The sequence below is a fragment of the Mesocricetus auratus genome, unplaced genomic scaffold (assembly GCF_017639785.1).
Source record: "Mesocricetus auratus isolate SY011 unplaced genomic scaffold, BCM_Maur_2.0 Super-Scaffold_100676, whole genome shotgun sequence".
Classification (NCBI taxonomy): Eukaryota; Metazoa; Chordata; class Mammalia; order Rodentia; family Cricetidae; genus Mesocricetus; species Mesocricetus auratus.
In genome coordinates, this window is record NW_024429266.1 from 166,245,763 (window position 1) to 166,269,935 (window position 24,173).

Consider the following 24,173-nt stretch of genomic DNA (forward strand, 5'->3'; position numbering starts at 1 on the left):
GGAAATGAGTTAAAACTGTATCCTCTGGGTTTTATACTATAATCTGAAATATATTAGAAAATCTAGTAAGGCCAAGACCTCCAACACTTTAAAAATTACTGAAAAGAATCATAAGAAATATTTAAAATTTTCAATTCCTAAGATGTCTAAAGATCTTGAACTTCCTGATTACACATAAATTCTACCTCATATAAATAGTACTAACCTTAAAGGGATATAAGTTCATGAAAACCTGTGACATTAGTCAACCTGAGGTCGTTTTGTCTGAGAATTGATCATTATGCCTCTCAAATTATTTTCAAATCCCACCTGTTTTCATATTGTCACATGCTGGCTTTCTGTTTTGTAATGGTTGCTCAATAGAAAATAAACAGATGGGCCTGAAAAAAAATCCAGAAATACAAATGGGATAGAAACTGCCTTAGGCTTTTCAATGGCATCAAAGGAACTTGTAATTTTTCTTTTACATATTTGACAAACAAACTTTCTGGAACACAAATTTGGATATGGTTTTACTGTCAGCTAACACCCAATATGTTTTTCTTTGTTTTCCTTCTATCAAAATCTAAAACTCATAGATTTTTTTTAATTCCAATGAGTGGATGATCAATGACTGGCATTTGGGAAGTATATTAAACTATGGGGGAAAATCTGTATAAGACATTAGGATATATGGATTCCTTTATTTCATCAGTGAAGAAGTTCAAGGGCATTGATATCATTAATTAAATTGCTTTCAAATAAAGGCCATGTCCACTGACAGCTGACAAAGATAAATTATGCCACTGATAGATCTCAGTTCTTTTGAAAATGCTTGCCCTTTAGATGTGCACTTCCACAGGTAGGAGTCCAAATTAAAATTGTTTTTGTTGTTTTTTTACTTTGGATTTCATTTGCAGAATTTCAGCAATCAGCTTTAAGCACAGCCTCCTGAAGAGAGAAAAGAGGGATAGAGATGGTGAATACATAAGCACAGAGGAGCCACCACGGAAGTTCTGGGGCTGTTGACTGAACAAATCACTGCGCATAACCATGGCCACAAGTCCATCTTGAGCTCAGCTCCTATATCCTCTCCTAGCCAGTGTCTCATTCTGCCCAGTGAAGTTTTCAAGTTTGTCCAGTCCTGGTGAAATTAAAAGGATGTCATGCAGAAAAACCCCAATCCCAATTGAGGCACAATATATTGCTTTTCATAGACTGGTTGCTCTGAGTAAAAGCTGTTTAGTGATTCTCTCCACTTCTTGGACAAACAAACATGATACCACTCTGGTTTGTTCATACACATGTATACAAAGGCAGGAGCTAGTGTCCTTAAAATGGGTGACCTTAACCCCACATTTTCTATGGCAGTCTGTCATAGAGACAGGAATGAAGGCTCACATGTGGACAAAATGATACCACTTCTGGCTTTAGTTTTGTCATGAAAGTCCATGAGAAGAGCAGTAACAGACACAGATCTGGATTCCACATTTCTGGGCTTTGTTTCTTGGTTTCTCTGTCAACGAGTGGCATGGAATGAACAGCTTTCCACTTGCTCTCTAAGTAAACTAATGTACTGATAGCGTAATCTTGTGAAAACACTGACCACTTCATAGAGTTTACCTTTGATAATTCAAAACATCAGCACAAATTTAAATGATGGTGCAAGGGTAAACAAGCATCATCACCATAGCTGACATCATTGCTAAGCTGAGACTCAAATCTCATACATTAACTCACAGTCAAGTGCCAGTTTTAGCTCTCTGGGACAGGGCTATGCATTACTCTTGTTTCTGTCATAGAGCTTTCAGTACAGGACATATTAAATAGATATTTTCTGGATAACTCAATGATATTTTAAAGCAGACACTAGATAGCTCCAGTTACCATCCTAATATTACCATTTGCAATTCGTAATATAAGCTTTAATCATGTGACTTTTAATAACCAAAGTGACATAACATCTGGTTTGTCTATGTAGTAATATAAACATGAAAGTCAATGGGATTTTATAGACTAAAGTAATTTGATAGTCATGAGAGGTTAAGTAAGTATAAATTATTTTCTAATATAAAGAAGTACAAATGCTAACATAAAGATCTAAAGATCATATATAATGTTTACTCTCCTGTCTGTAAAACTGCAAGAAATGTATCAATTTAAGATGTCTCTGTCAGGTGCTATGCTAAGCAATTAAAGTTCAGTGCCTCTTTGAATTTCCACGACAAATCTCTCGGTACATGTAGCTTAACCCCATTCAACAAACTGAGAGTGACAATACCCTATGAAAATATAATCACTGCATCTTAGACCACTGGAGCTTTCTAAGTATACATGGCTACTCTATTTAAAAATTTTTTGAATCAAATCATATTGATCCCATCTATAATTTAACAGCTGCCATGCTGCACGCAAACTAAAACTGATCACGTTACACTGATCAAAATACAAACAATAATTTGCAGTTTAGCATTATCAGGACATGATGCTCAAAAGCAGCTCATCAGATTTACTATCATCAGTATGTGCATGATGCATGTGTGCATGAGCACAGGAACCCAACATGTCACAGGAAAATTCCTAAAACTTTATGTCCTCTTGAGGCAATTGTGTACTATGAACTTTCAAGACCGGTGAATTTCCTAGAAGCAGAAATAAATAAACAATTATAACCCACCTTGATTATTAAATAAGTTGATACTGTTTTTTAATTTAATATGACACTGATATTTATTTCATCCATAATCATAAAAATACTGAATTAAACACTGTCAACATAATTTATTCTTCAAAACAGAGAGGAAAGCATGGTGAGCCATAGCTCTTTACAACTGGGTTTATCCTTGAGCAACCTCTTTCCTGATTTGTGTAATAGGTCAGATCTTGTTCTTGATTGACCTAATCAAAATTAATGGATTTGTCCCTCAGAAATACTAATTTTGATGCCTTTAATACATACCTTAGGGAATCCTTAAGTTTGAGAACATCTTCCATAGAGCTCACCTATATTAAACACACTCTTTTTTTTTCTGTTGGTATTCATGTGTGTATTTATGTATATAGACATGTTTGCATGATCATGAGCATGTGGATAGCAGGCACCAACACTGTGTGTCTTCCTCTATTAACCTTCATTTTTTTTTGAAAATTTTTTTATATTATTTTATTTTATTTATTTTTTTTATTTTCCAGTATAAATTTAGATAAGAAACAAGGTTGCTTCACAAGCCAGTTCCAGGTCCCTCTCCCTTTCCCTCCCCTCCTCCCGTGCCCTCCCCCCAACCCCCCCCCCGTTATCCCCTCATTCCCCCAGGGAGGGTGAGGCCCTCCATGGGGGTGTCCATAGTCTGTCATTTCATATAGGGCAGGGCCTAGACCCTTCCCCAAGAGTTCAGGGTGAGAGTGCACCTCACATTGTTCTATGGGAGTCCAAAGTCCGTGTGTATACTTGGGATGGGTACTGAACTGCTGGCCAAGGCTCAATAGATTACCTAGGCCTCCTCACTGACACCCAGATTCAGGGGGTCTTGATCAGTCCCATGCTGGATTCCCAGGCTGATGCCTGGGATTCAAGAGTTAACCTTTGTCTGGTCAGCTGTTTCTGGGGGGTTAAACCAGCCCAGTCTTAATCCCTTTGATCATCAGTCCTCCCTCTCTGTTACTGGCTTTCTTGAGTTCAGCTCAGTACTTAACCAAGGGAGTCTGCCTCTTCTTCGATCAGCCACTAAATAAAGTTTCTGTTTCCCAGACTCTCTGGCCATAGGATTGTAGGCTGGCACTCCCCAGATCTATGTCTAAAATCCATATATGAGAGAGTACATGCCATGTTTCTCTTTTTGTGACTGGGTTACCTCACTCAGGATGGTTTCTTCTAGTGTCATCCATTTGCCTGCGAATCTCATGATTCCATTACTTTTTTCTGCTGAATAGTACTCCATTGTGTAGAGGTACCACATTTTCTCTATCCATTCTTCGGTTGAGGGACATCTAGGTTGCTTCCAAGTTCTGGCTATTACAAATAAAGCTGCTATGAACATAGTGGAACAGACATCTTTGTTGTATGAATGGGCATCTTTTGGATATATGCCTAAGAGTGGAGTTGCTGGGTCTTGTGGTAGGTTTATTCCCATTTTTCTGAGGAATCTCCATACTGATTTCCAAAGTGGCTGAACCAGTTGGCACTCCCACCAGCAATGGAGGAGTGTCCCCCTTTCACCACATCCTCTCCAGCATAAATTGTCATTAGTGTTTTGGATTTTAGCCATTCTGACAGGAGTGAGATGGTTGATCTCCAAAATTTACAAAGAACTCAAGAAGCAAGTCTCCAAAACATCAAAGGACCCAATTAAAAAGTGGGCTGCAGAACTAAATAGAGAGTTTTCAATAGAGGAGTCTAAAATGGCTGAGAGGCACTTGAGAAAGTGCTCAACATCCTTAGCCATCCAGGAAATGGAAATCATTTATTTTTTTTAAGACAGGATTTCTCTGTTTCCCAGACTCTCTGTCTGGAAATCAGGAAAGAACCTAAGAGAGATATGCATGGTACCCCAGAGAAGAGGAATGAGGCAAGATCTTCTGAACAGATTGGGGACACGGTGAGGGGTGAGGAAAGGAGCTGGGAAGAAGAGAGAGGGAGAAGAAGAAGAGAGAGTAGGTCATGGGGGAACAGGAAGGTTGAGTGGGAGGTAGAATAGGGGGAAGAGGGAGTCATAGGTTAGAAGACAGATCTGGTACCAATGAGACCTCTAGTGATCTAAAGGGATGACACCAACTGGCACGGTAAGCAATAGTGGAGAGACCACCTTAAATGCCCATTCCTGATAATGAATGTGATGTCTATAGCCATCCTAGAACCTTCATCCAGTGACTGATGGAAGCAGAGGCAAACACCCACAGTTAAACACTGAACTGAACCCATGGAACCCAGTGACAGAGAGAGAGAAGCAATGAGCAAAGAATGGGCTGGCAAAACCAGCAGAGACAGCTGATCTGAACAAGGGGGAGCTCTTGGACCCCACACCGACAGCTGGGAGGCCAGCATGGGACTGATCCAGACCCACTGAATGTGAGAGTCAGTGAGGAGGCCTGGGCAACCTATGGGGCCCTGGGCAGTAGATCAGTGTTTATCCCTGGCATACAAATGGACTTTGTGTGTACATAACACAGAGGGATGCTCTTTCAGCCTGGACTCTTAGGGGAGTGCCTGGACCCTGCCCTGAGCGAAATGACAGACTCTGGATATCCCCTATGTGGAAGGAAGTGGCTATAGGGTGGGAGGCTGTGCGGGATGGTGGGGGTGCAGGAGGAGGGGAGGGAGAGGGAACTGGGATTGACATGTAAAACAAACTGTTTAAAATGAAAATAATAATAAAAAGACAGGGTTTCTCTATGTACCTAGATCTTACCATTTTATGTACATGGGCTAGTCAGTGAAATGTCTGTCTTTGACCCTTGAGCATTGTAGTCATAGGCATGTATCATCACCTCTGATTTTCATGTGGGCTCTAGGGATCTGAACTCTGGTCATTATGCTTCATAGCATTCATTAACTCACATAGCCATTTCCCTATGCCTATGTTATTGTAGTAGGACAAGTAAAACCATATGTTCACTTAGTAACTTTCTAAGCACTGTACTTTTAGTTTTACCATTCAACTTCTTTGTGTATCTTAACGACATTTCATTGGCTTCCTCACTTAAAAGACTATAAGATGGGCTGGAGAAATGGTTCAGTGGGTAAGAACATGCCATCCTCTTGCAATAGACCTGAGTTTGATTCCTAATAACCAGGTTAGCTGTCTTACAACCACCTGTTACTCGAGCTCCAGGAATTGTAACACCCACTTTTGCCTTCCACATGCTCTTGCACTCTCAGAGGTAAGCATACACACACACACACACCTCCCACACAATTAAAAGCAGAAATTAAATATGTTTTTAAGTCCTAAGAATACTTGTTTTCACATAGAATGGAAAAATAACTGAAAGATTAGATTAAATATTACACAAGAAAAAATGACATTCTTTTAAGATTTTTTAATTAAAATATATCACATAATTATCCCTTCCCTCCAATTTCCCTATGTCTCCCTTTCCAACTCTTTCCATCCACACTCCCTCCCTCTCAAATTGCTGGCCTATATTCCTTTGATTATTATTGCTATACACAGACACACACACACACACACACACACACACACACACTTGCTGAGTCTGGTTAGTGTTTAGCTACCCACTTGGTACTGGATAACCAATTAGGGAGTTCCTTCATGAGAGAGGCTAATTCTCCCCCTGTCTGTGTCATTGTTTGTCTGTAGTCCTTTTCCTAGGGGTAGGGTCCCATGAAATTCCCTCCTTCCACATTAGTATGTCTGCTGGTTTGTCATTATTTAGTGCTACCTTAGGCATCTGCATTAAGTATCATGGGTGCAGCTTCCCTGTCATTTCTAGGAACACAATCTCACAGAAGGCTTCCCTAGTCCTTTGACTCTAAACAATCTTTCCTCCCACCTTTTGAAATGTTCCCTGGGGCGTAGGTGCAGGAACTGAGATGTAGATGTATCTGTTGGGGTTGGTGACATCAAATCACTTGTTATCTGCCTTTTGACCAAGTGTGGTATTCTGCAAAATTATTAAGGTATAATCCTGCTCATTTGTGAGCAGTACCTTACTGTTCCTGCCACATAAACTGTAGGCCTAACCTTTATATGGGTATACTAGTGCCTTCCATCAGGTCCTACTCAATAACACCTGCATACAATAGGCTGTGGTGGTTGTGAAGTGGATGTTGTTGAGTGTAGGAATACACCAGTACAACTGGTCACTTGTTGCCAATTCTCACTTTCTGGATGCCAGATGCCAGAGTTTTCCAGATCTAAAGAATGAGATCACTTTCCCATCGACTTACTACCACACCAGGAGGCACGGTCTTGTGAAACTCCCCTGGGCCACATTTCAATTACCTGTCTGTTATTGAACTGATATTGAACTGTTGTAGATATGGCCCTGAAGATTTGCGATTTGTTAGTCAGACTTATAAACACATCAGAATAAAAACAAATCAATCATTACTCCACCAGTTGCGGGGGGGGGGAGCTTTAAAAACAGAAATGTTTTTAGAAATGAAAACTAATACTGTACTTATTTTATATAAAGGGAAACAAAGACTCCATAGAGTCAAATTGTATAGAATCACATGAAAATACAGGGGTTAATGGGACAATAATAAGACCATTTTAATCCTAACTTAACACTGGGTCATTATATTTTATTAGTAATTAAAATAATATACACTGTGATTAAGTTACTTTACCTAAGAACAAATGCCTAGCTCATAAAAAAATTTACCTAAATTGTTTTCTCAGAAGCATGATGCTTAGAACCAAGTCAAACTTTTCTAGTACCATGCAATTCATTTCTTGTATCATAGTTTAGGGTTTCTGGTTCACTTGACTCTTGATTTTTTTGAATCCCCAATTCATCAATGCTTCAAGAAATGTATTATTGCCAAGATGTTATATGCCAACAAATTAACATGGGGAAGTGGGTTTATAAAACCAACCAAGGAGAAAGTACAGCGTTCCCAATGCCACTGCTGCCATGGAGATGATTAGCAGAACTGTAGGGTAACTTCAAGTTTGGGAGCAATTGGAGCATTGTTTATCTTAGAAATATAAAGAAGAAATGACACCAGGATGTCTGTTAGATACTGGTTTCTGTAGCAGAGGTATTTAATAATGAGATGAGCTAATAAAAGTAGGCACATGCATACAACCTGTGCATAATGGACAAACTTACCAAGTTAAGAGAAGAACAGATTATGAATTTAAGAAACTCATGGTTTTTAAAAAAAGGTTTTAAATGAATTTAATTGTAATTTAATAATTACACACACACACACACACCATATCTATAAATTAGGGCCTATGTACATTCAATAAAATCTATAGGAAAAGTTGTTTAAGTCCTTGTACAAAAAGCCAGCTGTTGTACATCTGGTGCTATTAAAAAAACATACATGGAAAAGAAGTGGTTAACATACAGAGCAGATCCGCCCTAAGGCACCTGGTGGAAGACAGTCATCTTATGTGTAGGACATATATAAAAATGAAATCCTGGAGTATATCCTAAAAGGAATTACTATGGTACTCAGCAAGTGAAATAGTAGGGCTCGAGTATGATTCTTCCTTAGCCATAATTACTTGGTACTTATTATTTATTTATTACTCTTCAGTATATATGTTAATGAACATTCATGTAAGGTAATATAAGCTTTGTGAATTTTTTGGCAATGGCAGCTAATCTTTGTACACTATAGTTTAAAATGTAGATTTTTCCCCTGTATAAATATTTCTCTCTCTCTCTCTCTCTCTCTCTCTCTCTCTCTCTCTCTCTCTCTCTCTCTCTCTCTCTCTCTCTCTCTCTCTCCCTCTCCCTCTCCCTCTCCCTCTCCCTCTCCCTTTCTCCCTCTCTCTCTCTGTATGTATGTGTATGTGTAGTCTGTTTTTTATGCCATTTGTACATGCAGGCAATGCTTCCAACCCAGAAGAGGATATAAGTTGTCCTTATTACTTAATTACTCTATGCCTCATTCCCTTGAGATAAAATATCTTCCTAAACTGAAAGCTTGGATTTTGCAAACAGACTGTCACACATCTAGCTACAGAGATTCTGTTGTCTCTATTCCCATGGCCCTAGAATCACAGATACATGCAGATATGGTCAGTGTTTTTTGTTTCATGTTGAGATTTTAACTCAGTTTCTTGTACTGAGTTACAAGCAAGTTCTGTTACTCACTAAGAAATCTCTCAAACACTCTGTAAAATAAGCATTATGAAGATTGTATGTTCATGCCAGGAGATGATTTGTAGTCATGTAAAGTTGACCTGTTAAGAGACAATTAGTTGCAAATTTAGATATAATTGCAACCAACACAATAAATATAGTGCAAAAAAATAGAGGCAAGAAAAATGAAGGCTACACACTGATAAAAAATGAAAGCAGAATGTAAAACAAGAAAGAAGCTTCAAAATAAAGAAAAACAACAACAAACAAACAAATAAACAAACAAACTGTGCAATATTTCAGGAGCCTTGGAAAACAGGAGCCCATAGTACTCTATTCTCTAAATAATGGAGTTGTACATACTTGTGTAGCAAGATGAATATGAAGTAGCAAATGATCTATTAACCTCCATTATAAGTATTTATGAGTGAAGAAATGTAACATCTATGAGTACCAATGGTGAGCACAAGTCCCTGTATCACAAGTTTTAAGTTCAAAACAGATTTCCAAAATTTTCTTCACCAAAATTTCCTATCTTCTACCACCAAAATGCCATCATCATCATCATCATCATCATGTGTGTTTATGACATATCTTATGTGACTCTACCAAGAAAGATGGGGTTTGCCTTGTCTCTCAGCTTGCCAGGATAATCTACAATGGTATGGAAATATGAGATAGCTGATTATTCAGAAAGCATAGAACAGTTAATGCTGGTGCCCAGTTCACTTTCTATTTTATATACAGTCTGACTAGGGCCCATAAAATGATACCACCTACATTCAGAGTAAGTCTTCTCACTTTAGTTAATTTTATGTAGGATCTCTATCACACAAATATCAAGGTGTGCCTCTGAGATGATTCTCAGTACACTAGGTTGACAGTGGATGTTAATGATTGCACATCATTCACTATCATTTTTCTTTGTTATTCAGAAGTTAAGGCTCCTTTTTGACACTGTCTCTCACATCTCATCATGCCAGTTTATGTTACTTTAGCTACCAAGAATAGAGTGGAAGAGAGAAGGAAGGACATGAAATGAAAATGGCCATTGAACTTTGGAATGACTAGCTGGGAGTGGGAACAAAACGTTATTGCATGGATCAGAGAATAGTGAATCTAAGGAGATTTTTATTTTTCGATACTTAACAAGAGAAAGACTAAACATTTCTTTGAATTAGTAAGTCATAAGAGTTTTTATAAGTTGCTATTGTTCAGGTAATATTAGGTCTGCCTTCCTCAGAACAGCACAGCCACGTTAAATAGAAGATTATTAGACACCTGCTATGTGATTGAAAGGTGCTATAAAACCATGATGGCTTCAGTCTGAAAAGTGATTTGGCACAGTCATGTGCAATGTAAAACAACAGAAGAGACCATCCCATTTTCAAGCAAAACAGAATTAGCCGTAAGTAAATATATAGTGTTATTTGCAATGAGAACTTAAGGAAATTTCCCATGATAATACAAAAACCAGATGTTGAATCAGAGAAAAACATTTGGATGGGCTTGCCATAAAGAATGACAAATTTGTGAATTTATGGTTATGCTAAATATCTTAATTTCAGTATGCGTTAAAGTACATGTATTACCCTGAATGATATAAAGTGTACAAGTATAATGTGCCATGAATATTAGAATTTTGTTCTCAAAATACATAAAAATCATATTAAAAAGAAAATAAAACATATTTTAAAGCAGTACATAAAAGAAAATATATCTTTTTGCTGGCGTGATAGAACTTAATCCCAACCCTTGTAAAGCTGAGGCACAGACAAATTTATGTTAGATCAAGTCCAGCTTGATTTGTATAGCAGGCTGTCAGACTGTCAAGGCCAGGGAGACTTTGCTTCCAAACAAAAACCCCCGCTCCCAAAAAAGAAAACATATTCTGAAATTAGCTTTGTGTTCTTAATAGGTTTTCTAAAAGGATAAAATGACCATGACAGCATGTGGAGGATGAGAGAAAGGAGTCAGTCAGAGGAATATGATTGACAAGTTACCAAAAATATGCAAGAAAGCTAAAGATACAAGCAGAGTCTCTGGCAGTGAAGTATTGGAAGATATTGATACTGTTGCAACAAGCAATATCATTAGAAGGTGGAATTTGAATATTTCTAACAAATGCAAATAAACAGCAATAGGATTCTAATGTCCAAGCAAAGAGTGCTTTCCTAGATTTTACCAGGTTAGTGGGATTTTAAAACAACACTAAGTATTACACTTCATTTAAACCAGGTTGGAATTTATATAGACAATAAAGCTAAGAGAAAGAAAATGGCACCACCAGCACCACCACTACTACCGAGATGACCAACACCAACACCATGGCCACTGCCACCATAGCCACCAGGACCACACCAGCTGCCAATAGAAATGGATCATGTGATGACGCAGAATATCAGTTTGGAGAGAACTGAAATAACAATGCAACTAACCATTATAAAACATCCATTGGGAGCCCATTCCAAATAGAGGGATGCTTTCTCTCAGCCTGAACACATGGGGAAGGGCCTAGATCCTGCCCTGGATGAAATGACAGACTCTGGAGATCCCCCAAACGAGAGCCTCAGCCTCTCTGGGGAATGATATGGGGATTGGGTGGGGGGGCTGGAGGGGTGCTGGTGGAGGGACAAGGGAGGACAGGTGGGAGAGGGATCTGGGATTGACATGTGAAGCATTCATGTTTCTAATTTAAATAAAAAACATATATTGAGGGAAAGAGTCCAAATTAAAGAATCATGTGAAGTCTTTTTGAACTACTCTAATAAAAATACATACACCCAAAATAATGTTCCCCACACTTCTTGATGCCAAGAGGTCCTGGATCAAAGCTCTGGCAGATTGAATGATTCTAAAGACTGACTACGTTTTTCCTGGTTCACAGCTGCCTTGTGGCTGTTAACAAACAGGCTTTCTTCCTTAATTATCCACAAACATTTAGTAACCATGCCTTAGACTAAATCTCTTCTTATCTGGACTTGAGGGTTAATAGTAACCACACCTTAGACTAAGTTTCTAGTTATTTTAAACCAAGATGAAGTGAAGTTGTTTTTTATGGATCACACTGATAGTCAATGCAATAAAAGCACACTGCCCTCCTGAACCCTCAGCAACGCACAGAATCCTGGATTTCTTCTTAATTAATTCTGCAAAAGGTAAAAACAAAACAAAAGTTTTTTCTATGGTTACATATAAATATTACTCTTCATCATAGAATTCTATGATCCATTTTTCATATTTAACCTTTTGTAATGTCTTATTCTCTTCACCATTGTCTACTTGAAATTTTGGTGAATCCAGTGGCCTTGAATTTGTCATGTATCCTTTCCCATAAAACCTCAAGGAACGTATGGAAACCTCATGGAAAATGGAGGCATGCGACTGTGTCATGTTAAGGTATACAGCAAGGTGAATGAGATCTTAGCTCTGACCCGTACTTCTGACCAAATAACCTTGTCTAAAACCTAGTTTTACACAGCATCGTGCAGCAGTTGTCTTCCTATATTTCATTTTACTCATGTTTCTAATTTTAGGTTTCTAATTAAGTATAGATTACAGTGATATAATTTCATAATCATGCTAATGTTAATAGTTTTTCATGACTGCAATAAAATATTTGAGATAGAGAGCTTAAAAAGGGGAAAGACTGGCTTTGGTTCATGGGTTCAGAGAACTGGGCTCATTATATGCTGTTTCTCCAGTTGGGGTCTGTGGAATTGTGTCATTAAAAGCACATACGGAACAAACAAAGCTACTAACTCACAGCAGACACAAAGGAGGAAGCAACAACAGGGTAAGGGCATAGACTTCAAATTTCTCCATGAAGAGCAGGCCCTTATTTTCTTTTCAGTGGTTTCCACTTCCTAAAACTTCCATTTCCTTCCAATAGACTGGTAGGTGAGCAAGAGTAAACTGGGAGCTTTGAGGCACATTTAAGATGAAAACCATGCTCTGCTGAAGAGCAGGCAGAGAGTAAGATCCAGAGGGGACAAAGGACATGTAGAAATCAAGCCCCTCTAAATCAGCATGATACAAGCTCATAGGAACCCACGTAGACAGAGGCACCATGCACACATGTATTGGGATAGGACTAGTCTGCATCAGGTATTTTGTGACTATATTATGGCTTCCAGTTTAGTGTTTCTATGAAATTCCTGAGTGTGACAATGAGCCTTGTGCCTTTTTCTGGGCTCTTTTTCCTTCTTTTTTTTTCTTTCTTATTGTTGTTTTGTTGTTGTTGTTGTTTTCTCAATTCCAATATGTTAGTTTTTGTTTTATCTTACATTATTTTATTATTATCCCTTAGAAACCTGTTTGTCTTTTAGTGATACAGAAAGGGAGTGGAGCCAGATGGAGGGGAAGTGGGAAGAAATAGGAGCAGAGGAAGAGGAAAACATATTCAGGATATACTATGTGAAAAGAAAAAACAATCTTTTTTTTCACTTTTTAAAATTAATTTTTATTTAAAATAAAAAACAATCTTATTTTACATACCAATCCCAGTTCCCTCTCTCTTCTGTCCTCCCATTCCCACGACCATCTCCCCACACCCCATCCACTCTTCAGGAAGGGTGAGGCCTCCCATGGGGGATCATCAAAGTCTGTCACATCGTTTGGGGCAGGACCTAGTCCCTACCTCATGTATCTAAGCTGAGAGAGTATCCTTCCATAGGCAATGGGCTTCCAAAACCCACTTGTGCACTAGGGATAAATACTGGCTCCACTGTCACAGGTCCCATAGACTGCCCAAGCCTCCCAACTGACACCCATATTCAGGAGGCCTTATGCTGGTTCCCCAGCTGTCAGTCTGAAGTACTTGAGCTCCTACTTGATGAGGTCAGCTGGAAAAAACAATCTTTTTCCATTAAATATAAGTGAAAAAAATCCAAACCATAAGGATACTCTTTTTTTCAGTCAAAATGTTTAATAAGACAGATAACTTGATTTATTTTTTGTTGCTTTTTTTTACTTTTTATTTATTTAAATTAGAAACAAGCTTGCTTCACTATCAATCCCAGCTCCTTCTTCCTCCCCTCCTCCGCTGCCCCTGGACAACCCCCCAAACCCCCCATCCAATCCACACTTCACTCTCCAAGGAGGGTGAGACCCTTCATGGGATATCTCAAGTCTGTCATTTCATCTGGGGCAGGACCTAGGCCCTACCCTATGTGTCCAGGCTGAGAGATCATCCCTCCATGTGGAATGGGCTCCCAAAATCCATTTGGATGCCAGGGATAAATAGTGATCTAGTACCCGAGGCCTCAAAGATTGATGAGGCCTCCTCACTGACACCCATGTTCAGGGGTCTGGATCAATCCCCTGCTGGACTCACAGCCATCAGACTGGGGTTCATGAACTCCCTCTTGCTCAGGTCAGCTGTTCCTGTGGGTTTCACTCTCCTGGTCATGACCCCTTTGCTCATTACTCCTCCCTATCTGCAACTGGTTTCCAGGAGTTCAGTTCAGTGTTTAGCTGTGGATGTTTGCCTCTGCTTCCATCAGTCACTGGATGAAGTCTCTAGGATGGCATATAAGGAAGTCATTAATCTCATTATTGGTGAAGAATAAAGGAGAGCAGGATGAGAGCAAAAAAGGATTCTCTTTTAAATGCGTGCTTATTTTGCTTCTTTTTCTGATTCTTTGACATGAGTAATATGGGAAGCACTGGAATTTAGTTATAGTTTATAGGAAGGAACTAAAATGGCATGGGTATGGAAGCTGGCAAAAAGATAATAACAAGAAACGGTGAAAGGTACAGAAAAGGGTTAAATGCATTATCTTAGTCATATTTCACTGTATGTCGTATGACGTGTTGTATGACGAGTCTCTCAATCTGGAAATGAGTGTAACTCTATTTTTAAAAGTTAGAATTATAACTAATAAGTTTAAAAATAAAACAAACCTGCAAGATGAAAACAACTTCATGTTTAGAAAGTAAAACTGGCTATAAAGAATTGAAGCACGATTTTTCCTTTTTCTTTTTTATTATTATATATGACTTGTATGTTTAGTCACATCTCTTGCTTATAAAGCAAATTATCTAGGAATTATCTAATTATCTAGTCTTGATATTTATTGAGAGTTGAAAAGTAAGGAGATCCCTTTTATCTCTATCAGATCCCTGTGATTCTGTGATCAGAGATGCAGGTTAGGGTGATTAATCGTGAATCAGTGTAGACTGGATTGCATTGGAGAGAGGTGGCAGTGCAGGAGCCAATTACTAGGTCATTATAGTAAGAAAAGCAGGGAAGTGGTGAGCATCTGAACAGAACTGCAGGCAGCAGGAAGAGAAGGAGAGCGAAAGATGTGAAGCCTGCGTGGAAGGAGAGTATCCCCCATTGATTGGATCGATGTGCTGGGTTATGGAGAAGGAAGTATTAAATTGACTATGCGGCTTCAAGTTAGGGTAATTACAGGGCCAGTATTAGCTGAATATGGTAGTCAGAAATACAGAGAATTTTCCAGTGGCTGGGTCAAGCTGAGTGAGAAGAGAGTGTAATTGTGCAAAGTGCCTTACTCATTAGTGGATGGGATTTATGAGCTCTTGGTGGTAGTCAAAAGAAATTTAGGGAGGTATTTGTTGAAGAACTTTGTTCCTGTTGAATGGTTCTGGAGAAAAGAAAATCATTTGCAAATAGGTAGGGATTTATTTGTAGGTTAATGTGGTCTGAGCTGATGGAATTAAAAAATGTATATTTATAAGCACATGAAGAAACAAATATTTTTGACTATTACAGACAGTTGGCCTGTATAATGTTTAATAATGACCTTATGAATGCACTGAAATAAGTAACCATAATATCTCATTAGTAGAGTCTGGCAGCCACTGCATGGATTATAAATATAATTGCTCTTATAGCATATTTGTTATTTTAAGAAATATATTCCTTAGGAAAATAGATGGTTCTACAATTACAAGTCAAATTTGCAATGGCAATCTTTTTTCACCTGTGTTAACTTTGTAGAATATGAGGACAGACTACTGAATTTCCTAATTTTGTAGATTCAATCTAAATTATCTCCTGGAAGCATGAATTCCTAGTTATTCACTTTTTGGGGGTGCTTTTAACATTTACATCTGCCTATTCCCATCAATGAGATAGGGGAGGTAGATTTAAAGATATCACTGACATCTCCCTTAATTAAAAATAAACAAATGAGTAAAGATAATACCAACTGGTATTATGCATAAAAAATGAAATTCCAGCAGACTAAGACTGAGAAATTTATCTTCTGCAAGTGGTGGCTATGATGTTAGGGATGAAGCTCCACCACAGGGTCCTTCTGAGTCATCCCGGTGTAGTGATTACTCCCTGCATATCAGGAGCAAGAGAGAATAGGAAGAGATTTGTCTGTAGTTTAATATAGTAGGAGTTTGCACAGAAAGTTTTTTATTCAGGAATCTCATTTGTTTTCAACTCAGTCATATGGCTAAATTTCAGTGCAGTGGATGCTAAGAGATTAAGAAGTATCATATACCCAGGGGGTCAAGGAAATGGGGATAGTTTGGTAGATAGTGGATGTTCAGGAAGTCCTTTGTCAATAAAGCACTGCTGGCCAATAGAAATCTAGATAGGTGTGACTAGGAGTCCAGGAGAACTCTGGGGAGGAGAAACACAGAGAGTCAAGATATAACGCTATTGGGTAGGAAGCCCGGAAACCTCTCCGGTAAGAGAAATACTTAGATTAGCAATTATGGGATAAATACTTAAGTCAGAGCTAGCCAGTAAGAAACAAGCAAGGCCAACAGCTTCATAATTAATATAGCCTCCTGTGTGTTTATTTGGGACTGATGCGGCGCTGGAACCAGGCTGGCAGGAAGGCTTTCCCTTTACAAGTGGAGACTGTCATAAATCCTGAAACATGTCATAACTTTGTAACTCAGATACACAATCCATCTATCTTCTTCCCAAGTTCCATCTCATGTCTGTGGAGATGCATAGGATGTCAGGTAGTTTCTCATTGGTCACCCATGAATGAAAGGACAACATGGCTTCACACGCTCCAGTCACACACACACACACACACACACACACACACACACACACACACACACACACACCTCATAGTAGTAACTGAAGAAAGTACAGTAAGCTAATTTTAATAAACCCTTTTATATAAGAGATAAGGTGAATCAAGGATAGAAAGATGAAAATAGAACTACAGGAAATAATCACTGGTCCATATAAGTTTGATGCCTTGCCAGGTATCTATGCCCAAGCAGATCTCGATCTCCTCCATCCCAGTTCTCTCTCTGCTCTCCCCACACTTCTCCCACATGCCTGCCACTTATTGACAAGTGCTTGCTATCTTGAGTACTTCTGGTTTAATTGTAAAACCCTATCTCATGAGTACTTTGAGTCTAAATGGGTATTTGTCATTCGAAGGCCTCAGGGGCTTTTTCTTTCGGTTCTCTTTTTGTTTGTTTGTTCATTTGGCTTTGTAAAAGCATCAACTTTTCCAGATCATATAAATATAAAATTTCTGGAAATGTTTTATTTATTCTTTTTACAAAGCAGTTAGTAGTTGTCCAACCTCATCCCCATATTTTGTCACCATCCTTTGCTCAACCAGTGGCAACCAATGCTTACCACTAATAAGACTAATTAAAAGGTACCTATTTGCCAGGTACAGTGTAATAATTTGATATCTGTAATCAATCATAAAATTATAAAATCAGAATAAGTGAGGCACTAAGATAAAATATTTGTTTCCTTCCATATGTGGATGCTAAATCCTACAATCTAAATGTAAAACAGCCATAAAACAAGGCTAGCAAATAGGTTTGGGGATGGGATAATAGGTATCAAAATGCTGTTAGATAGAAATAGTGAAGTTTCCAGCACAGTGTCATGGATTTCACAGTAAATTACTTTATGTTGCATAAACAAGTAAAAGAACAGCACTTAGAGGTTCCACAAGCTAGGACCAGTAATTCTATGATCTGATCAGAGTGCACTATTTATAAGTCATGATATATTTAGTTCTATCTCATAAAATACCTAGGTATCATCTGTCAATATTTTTTAAATGTTGGAAACAGTATGCTTCACCGCCCACCCCCCTTTTAGTGTCCATACACTTGGTATACGTGAGTTCTGTCTTCTGAATTATCAAAAAACTATTTTGCCTCTAATTAACCTGTGCTTCCATCTGTTGTAGTGTGACTCTCCTGGCTGGTTGGTGGCTTGTTTTGCAGCCCATTGCCTAATTACTATTTAAGATACAACTTTGAAGGGGTTATTGTGAGGAGGCCTAACTCCCAGTCCCTTTTGGATTCTAAATGCCTATGCAAAGCACAAGTCTTGAGGCTCCTGAGCTCATTACGAGAACTATTGCCTGCCTCTCAGCTGTCAATTAATGCTGTAGTTGTAACTGATAATCTCCAAACTTTGTTGGCTTTGCACATTTTGTTTATTGCTCATGTAAGGCATATCTGTGAGCATGTTCTGGATAGTGGGGTAGAAAAGACTGTCCTCATCAGAATGTATATTCCAAGTAGGTGCTAACCATTTAGAATTAAGTCCTAACATAATGGAAGGACAGATAGACCACTTTCATGTATATTTTCCTGATGGGGTTCAGATACTTGGACCAAATTATCTCTAGAGGAAATTTGAAAATATTGTGTAGAAATTTCCTAAGTAGGAAGAGAAAATAAGGAAAGGGAACAACCTGTGATACAGATGCAAAATGATGGCTTTGATAGAGCATTTGTGTGAGGCCTTAATGTCCCAACTAGCAGAGTAAAGATGAAGCATGTTAATAAGAAAATGCATAGAGACCCCTTAGGGAGAATAAGGCTATCCTGAAGATAAATTCCAAAAACAAACTTTCTTCCCACCACGCAAACCTGACAAGGGACTGTGAAATAATATAATAGACATAGCTTTAGACAAGAGTCTTAAAAATCAATTTGATGGTGATTTCTATATATTCCACATGACATTAAGTAGCAATCTGAGAAATGTTTTACCTCATTAGTGGAAGCCAAGATCACTGTATTAAGAATACACAGATTTTATGGTGACTTTGTTGACATTGGAGAATAGTCCCATAATTTTTCTTCTCTAATCTCTTCTCAAAAGAGAATGAAATGCTCTAATGCTTTTTACTTGAAATCAGAAAGCAAATAAATATCCTTGAGCCTCATTTGGTCAGATTTATCATGGTCAACATGATAAAATTAATATTTTTAAATCATGTCATGGTCAAGGTTGATGACCTTGACACCCAGCCACAGAGTAAGAAAATGTAGAGACACAGCAGCTGAGTGAGGAAAGCAAGACAATGAGCCAAAAAGACTCACAGAACAAAAAGAACTCATGCACTATTATCACACAAATATTTGCTCAGAAGTGTTCTCTGCCCCAAAGGAGTTGTGTGATTCAGGAAGCTTACACCATTATTTTCAATCACTGTGTTCCATATGCTTTCAAATGGGACTGCCAATGATAGCACCATCTTGATAGACTTCAAGAAACAAAGGAGCTTATGGGTGTTAGAAATTGACCGCAGACTGGCCACAGTAAAGAGAGGGGTATTCAATGGAGACAAACTGTTGTTACCTTTGTCAGTCATGTATTATTCTATGATGTGAGAGAACAGCACAGAGATGAGAACAATATACTTACCAATGGATGTTAGCACCTTGAGTACTATTTCCTGCCTCAGATGACCACATATAAGCACATTTACATACCTTCATCATATCGTTCTATATAAGTAATATATGTACAAAGTATTTCAATGATTTTTCAATAAATTATGAAAATGAGTATCAATGTGAACTTTACCTAAATTATTAGTTTAAGAGATGGTGTTAAGGTGTGTGAAATCTTGCAATTAGGTCCAAAAATTGAGATTTGTAAATATAGTTAATAGTAAAAAAAACAAGAGTGTATTGGACTGTTAGACAAACTAATCTTATCAATAGTTACCATCGAAACATTTCATAAAGGATGATTTACATTTTCCCCAAATTCTGTTATTTTAAGAGATAAACCTGTTAGTATAGTAACAACATTCTTGTCCTGGCAATCATTTTTAGTTGTGGCTATCTTCAAAACTAACCTAATCATATCATATTTTTGGATGAATACCACTGCTCCTGATGATCTTTAAAAATCATAAATAAGAGTGTAAATGTGCAAACATTTGCCATGTGCAATTCTCAGTCATTAAGACTTATGCTCTATTCTTGTAGTATAGTTCATTATTCAATTTTAATTGTAAATGGTAATCTTCCCTTTTATGATTTTAAGTAGTATATTCATTGTTTTATTGATTTTTATAACCTATGAGTCTTTAAAAGGACGCTTATTTTGTTTATATGTGTTTTTCAGTTTCGTGTGTGTTCAAATACCACATATTGCCCTATTGCCCCTGAAATGCTGAAGAGAGCATCAATTCCCCTGAAACTGGAGGTACAGATGGATGTAAGTCACCATGTGGGTTTTGGTAATCAATCCTGAGTTCTCAGAAAAAGCAGCCAATGCTCCTAACCACTGAGATATATCACTGTGGCCCCTATAATATAAAACATTTCCATCACTTTCTAATGTGCAATTTCCATAAATATGAGAATGAAATATTTTCATCAAGCTACTCAAAACTTTTGAATTTCTAATTTCTATGTAAAGATACCAAATGTCTTCACAACCTTGCCTATCCTGGAACTTCCCAAGTGCTGGGATTAAAGGCATGTGCCGCCTCTTGTACCATTTTGTGTCTTAACCATAAAGGCAATAGCTATATTCTACTGTATTTTAAAAACTATGAAATGCTGCGAGACCAGGAAACCAGCAAATCCAGGTAAATAATGCCCTGCATCCCTGCGTGCCTTCCAGTGACTGGGGACAGCCACAGAGCTTCCCATTCCCAGGTCTTCTCTTCCACCAATGAGACAAGGGGACCAGCTGGTCAGGCTGGACCAGGTAAAACAAGCCATGCATCCTGGCCTACATTCCAGTGCCTGGGGATTGTCTGGGAACTGCCACAGAGCTTGCCATCCCGGAGGGAGCCACGCACTCCAGATACCAAGTTTTCTCTTCCACCAAAGGGACCAGGGGACCAGGTGGAAGGCTAAGCACCCCATATTCCTGGTCTTCTTCTTTATCCACAGGACCAGAACTAGGACGAGGAATAGAAGAACTACCAGAGTATTGATTGGACTTGCTAGCACCCACCGAAAGAGAACTCTGGTCACCTAACCACCAGACCAATAAGAGACTCTTTCTCCACCCACTAAAATAAGAGATGGGAAAGAGAAAATACAAAAACACACTCAGCAACAGAAAAACAAATATGACACAGCCAGATTCTAGAGACACCACACCAGCAAGAATCCAACATTCCAATGCAAATAAAGCAGAAGAGAATGACCTTACAAAAAACTTCATGAAAATGATAGAGGCCCTAAAAGATGATATAGGAAAATCCCTCAAAGAAAGGAATAAAAACCATAAAAATGCAAGAAATGGAAGAAAAAACGAACCAAAAAATTCATAAAATGCAACAAATGGACGAAAAGATAAACCGAAAATTGTAAGAAACAATTCAAACAGTGCAAGGGTTGAAAACTGAAATAGAGACAATAAAAAACACAATATGAAGAAAGGCTGGAAATAGAAAAGCTGGGCAAATGGCCAGGTACTACCAATAAAATCATTACCAAAAGAATATAAGAGATGGAAGAGAGAATCTCAGGTGTTGAAGATACACTAGGAGAAATGGATTCATTAACCAAAGAAAATTTTAAGTTCAAAAAATCCTTAACACAAAATATCCAGGAAATATGGGACACCATGAAAAGACCAAACCTAAGAATAATAGGTATAGAAGAAGGTGAAGAAAACCACCTCAAAGGGGCAGAAAATATATTCAATAAAATTGTAGAAGAAAACTTTCCCCATCTAAAGAAAGACATGCCAATGAAGGTATAAGAAGCTTACAGAACACCAAATAGAGTGGATCACAAAGAATATCCCCTTGCCACATAGTAATCAAGACCCTAAATATACAGAATAAATAAAGAATATTAAGAGCAGATACGGAAAAAGGCCAAGCAACATATAAAGGCAAACCTATCAGAATTACACCTGACTTCTCCATGGAAACTTTGAAAGCCAGAAGATCCTGGATAGAAATTCTACCAACACTAAGAGACCATGGATGCCAGCCCAGACTACTATAACCGGCAAAGCTCGCAATCACTATAGATGAAGAAAACATGATATTCCATGACAAAACTAGATTCAAGCAATACGTATCCACTAACCCAGCCTTACAGAAAGTTATGGAAGGAAAATTCCAACCCAAGGAAGTTAACTACAACCAGAAAAACATAGGCATTAGATAATCCCACGTTACCAACTGCCAAAAGAACGAAGGGTTGAAATTGCACACATAATTCTGAGACCAAAAACAATTCCAAATCAAAGAAGAATGAGCAATCAATGGTCTCTAATATCCCTCAATATTAATGGCCTTAACTCACCGCTTAAAAAGACACAGGCTAACAGAATGGATTCAAATATAAAACCCATCCTTCTGCTGTATGCAAGAACCACACGTCACACTCAAAGCCAGACATTGCTTGAGACTTACAGGTTGGGAAAACATATTCCAATCAAAATGGACCCAAGAAACAAGCAGGGATAGCAATCCTAATATCTACCAAATTAGACTTTGAAATAAAATCAATCAAAAGAGATGAAGGAGGTCATTACATACTCATCACAGGTGAAATCCACCAAGATGAAGATTCAATTCTGAACATCTATGCCACAAATACAAGGGCATCCACGTTCATAAAAGAAACATTACTAAAACTTAAATCACATGTAAAGCCCCACACTTATAGTGGAAGATTTCAACATCTCACTCACATCATTAGACAGGAATACCAGACAGAAACGCAACAAAGAAGCAAAGGGTCTAATACAAGTAATGACCCAACTGGGATTAACAGACATCTACAGAACATTTAATCCACATAAAAAAGAATACACCTTTTTCTTACCTCCACATGCATGAAACCTTCTCAAAAATTGGCCACATCCTTGGCAACATATCAAACCTCAGCAGCTACAAAAAAATTGGAACAACTCCATGCATACATTCAAACCACCATGCGTTAAAATTAGAATCCAACAACAACACAAACTGCAGAAGCCCTACAAAGTCATGGAAATTGAATAATGCACAACTGCACCATTGCTGGGTCAAAGAAGAAATAAAAAAAGAAATTAAAGACTTCCTAGAATTCAATGAGAATGAAGACACAACATACCCAAACCTATGGGACACTTTGAAAGCAGTGATATGAGGGAAGTTCATAGCACTAAGTGCCCACATGAAGAAACTGGAGAATGATTATACTAGAGAATTAACAGCACAGCTGAAAGCTCTAGAACACAAAGAAGCAAGCTCCCCCAGGAGGAGTAGACGCCAGGAAATAATCAAATTGAGGGCTGAAATCAATAAAGTAGAAACTAGGAAAATAATACAAAGAATCAATGCAAGGAAGAGTTGGTTCTTTGAGAAAATCAACAAGATAGACAAACCTTTGTCCAAACTTACCAAACAGCAGTGTGAACATGCAAATTAACAAAATGAGAAATGAAAGGGGGATATAACAACAGACTCTGAGGAAATTCAGAGAATCATCAGGTCATACTTTGAAAACCTGTACTTCACAAAATTCGAAAATTTAAAGGAAATGGATGACTTCCTGGATAGCTATCACTTGCCAAAAATAAATCAAGAACAGATGAGCAATTTAAATAGACCTATAACCCCTATGGAAATAGAAGCAGTCATCAAATTCTCCCAAACAAAAAAAGCCCACATTAAATGGCCTCAGTGCAGAATTCTACCAGAAATTCAAAGAACATCCTATACCAATTCTTCTCAAAGAATTCCATGCAATAGAAGCAGAAGGTACTTTGTCAAACTCTTTCAACATGGCTTCAATAACCTTGATCCCCAAGCCACACAAAGTCACAACTAAGAAAGACAACTTCAGACCAATATCCCTCATGACCATGGATGCAAAAATGCTCAATTTCTACTGACAAATCAGATACAAGAACACATCAAAACAATTATTCACAACGATCAAGTAGGTTTCATCACAGGGATGCAGGGATGGTTCAACATATGAAAATCCGTTAATGTAATCCGCCATATAAACAAGCTGAAACACAAAAATCACATGATCATCTCACTAGATGCTGAAAAAGCCTTTGACAAAATCCAACACCCCTTCATGATAAAGGTCTTGGAGAGATCTGGCATAACAGGAACATACTGAAACATAATAAAAGCTATATACACTAAACCAACAGCCAACATCAAACTAAATGGACAGAAACTCAACACAATTCCTCTAAAATCAGGAACAAG

General features: G+C 38.1%; 1 long non-coding RNA gene across 1 annotated transcript in view; it reads right to left on the reverse strand.

Moving 5' to 3' along the window:
* Positions 1-663: 663 nt before the first annotated feature.
* LOC121137215 overlaps positions 664-24,173 on the reverse strand; it is a 50,641-nt gene continuing 27,131 nt past the window's right edge. The window contains exon 3 of the long non-coding RNA XR_005874447.1: positions 664-930. This is a non-coding gene — a long non-coding RNA (uncharacterized LOC121137215). The remainder of the gene's footprint in view (positions 931-24,173) is intronic.